Source organism: Sardina pilchardus, chromosome 12 (assembly GCF_963854185.1).
Source record: "Sardina pilchardus chromosome 12, fSarPil1.1, whole genome shotgun sequence".
Taxonomy (NCBI): Eukaryota; Metazoa; Chordata; class Actinopteri; order Clupeiformes; family Clupeidae; genus Sardina; species Sardina pilchardus.
In genome coordinates this window covers 32,354,317-32,356,952 of record NC_085005.1, presented here as the reverse complement: position 1 = coordinate 32,356,952, position 2,636 = coordinate 32,354,317, and the positions used below count along the sequence as shown (strand labels likewise).

The 2,636-nt window shown below is 45.9% G+C and overlaps 1 long non-coding RNA gene across 1 annotated transcript in view; it reads right to left on the bottom strand.

The window, feature by feature from the left end:
* Window positions 1–391: 391 nt before the first annotated feature.
* The window catches only part of LOC134097528 (uncharacterized), a 7,255-nt gene continuing 5,010 nt past the window's right edge, over window positions 392–2,636 (bottom strand). The window contains exon 4 of the long non-coding RNA XR_009940923.1: window positions 392–2,636. This exon is cut by the window's right edge and continues 757 nt beyond it. This is a non-coding gene — a long non-coding RNA (uncharacterized LOC134097528).

Genomic DNA, 2,636 nt, shown 5'->3' with positions numbered 1-2,636 from the left:
TGACGACATGGTGACGTGGCGGAGGGGAAGTGTGTGTGTGGGGGGGGTGGGGGGGATGGGGGGGGGGGGGTTGTGGTTGGGGTGAGGTGAGAGGGTTTGCATGTTGGGTTTCTGTTAGGACCTCTTCTGTCAAGTTTTGGGTTGATTTCAACAATGGAAAAAAAAGGCAGATGGATATCTTTTATTTAAATGTGGGAAAAAATTATCTCCAAAATAAATTATTTGATTTTCTAAACACAGTGATGATATTATTTGCAGCCTGTTAGAATGGGGAGAGTGGATGTTTATATGTGTGTGTGTGTGTGTATGAATGTGTCAAGACTATTCTAAACCATCTTAAGAAAAACCATACCACCACACACCAAAAAAAAACCTCTCCGCTTAAACCAGGTCAAAGGTGAGTTTATTGGGAGTCACAGATTGTCAACAGTAGAACAGACCCAAACATGGCTGTTGTCATCATAGGCCACACGACACTTAAAGCATAAATACATGGGCACGGGCAATCAGTGCATTCGCATTACAGAGGAAACCTAGATGGCACTGCACAGAGGCAAAGACAGGAGAGGGTATCCATTACATACCAGCCAGTGACCAGAGACTGGTACAGGACTTAACTTTATGTGACTCCGTAGGCGCTTCTCAACAGGCCTCCTCGATCCTCGAGGAGCGTTCCCACTGATCTATAACTAACACTGGATAGGCTATCCCATTGTTTTCGCCCCATCATTCTTTATGTTGATCAGTGAGGATCGAGGCCCGAGGAGCGAGGGAGGACGTACAAAAGCCCAAATGAGAGGCACCCTATATGTCTGTGTGGGAGTTCTGTTAACTCTTAACGACAGATGACCGCTCCTGACCTCATGACACAGCAGACAGGTATGTACTGTAGGAGCTGTCCAGATGCACTGTAAAGCAAGCAGGTATGTAGGAGCTGTCCAGATGCACTATAAAGCAAGCAGGTATGTAGGAGCTGTCCAGATGCACTGTAAAGCAGGCAGGTATGTTGAGTAGATGTGTCCAGATGTGGCGTAAAGTAAGCAGGTGTACAGGTTTATCAGAGTGAGAGAGAAAACCGCAAACAGATGGCATCTGACCTGGAGTGGACCTAAACCAGGCCTTGGCCAAACCAGGGTCTCGCTGCACTAAATATGCATCAGGCTATATCAGGCTTAAGAGTCGCAGAGCGTAATTACTAATTACCATTCTGTGTTCCTTCACCGCTCGTCTCTTCCTGTCTGAGTGCAGCGTAGACCCTGGCTCGATGAACTCAATTAACCCCATGGCTCAATTAAGACCAGATCTGGTCCAAATCAGGGACAGACCCATTCCAGTGTCGACTGCTTCTGATTCGCTGGACAGTGTGTGTGAATGAAGGATAGTAATCAGTCTTAAAACACTAAGGGTTACACCTTCACTTGTGGCAGCAAGCATACACGATGTCCACCATGATGAGGGTCAAGCTTGACGTCAGCAGTGTTGAGTCTTTTAACTCTGGACACTTCAAGGTCAAGGTTGAGCGCCGTTTCAAATGTATACAGTTCAGAGGCGAGGCTTCATGGGTTGGTCACCATGCATTGAATTGAAATAAACTCTTTCCAGTGATATGACATTTATGAACAGCAGACTGAAGTCATTTCTCTTCCATGCTCTGAAAACAAACAATGACCATCTGTACATATTTGCTCTTCTGCGAGAGAAAACAAAAAGTCAATATTTACAATCACTTGATTTAAAAATGATCCGTAAGGAGAAAAATAGCCATTTGTATATAATCAAAGTCCTACTCTTAATCTTACTGCATTATGCTAATTCTCTTTTGCTGGTTTGAGCTGCAGAAATGTTAACACTGATTGTGGCCTGCGTTGTTTCTGTATTTAATTTACATCTAATTGAATTCAATAATTCAGGGATTGCAGCAGGATATTTACAGAGCCTGTGTGGCTGGGCCAGAGGGCAGCTGGGCTGGTCTGTGATTGGGCCAGAGGGCAGCTGGGCTGGTCTGTGATTGGGACAGAGGGCAGCTGGGCTGGTCTGTGATTGGGCCAGAGGGCAGCTGGGCTGGTCTGTGATTGGGCCAGAGGGCAGCTGGGCTGGTCTGTGATTGGGCCAGAGGGCAGCTGGGCTGGTCTGCGATGAGCACTGGACATGTGTGGACTCTTAAAGCAACACTAAAGCGATTTTCCTCCTCGCCAGCACGCTATTTGTTTATCCTGCAAATAACAATGTTGCAGACAAGGTAGAGTATGTTGCATGATTTTATGAAAGTATGATGTATTGCGACATCGAAGCAAGTCAAATTTGTAGTTTCTTATGTCTCATTCCATCGAACTACAGATCTGGTGAACTTACATAGTGCGGTTATAGCCGATAGAGGGCCGTTCACCCTGTTACGAGTTGATGAACCACTGAAATGATTTTGGAAACATTATTTTAAGGTACAAAAAACTCTTTAGTGTTGCTTTAAGTCCTCTGCTCAGTGAACTGTAGGCATGGCTGTGAGAAGGTGGCAGACCCAAACCAGCGAGCAGCTGAGTGCGGCTCAGATGAGGCCCAGGTCTGGTCCAGGTCTCAGTTCCCGTCTAACTAAAGTCGTCTTGTGGTGTGTGGGAACATTGCAGATCTCAATCTTGAGT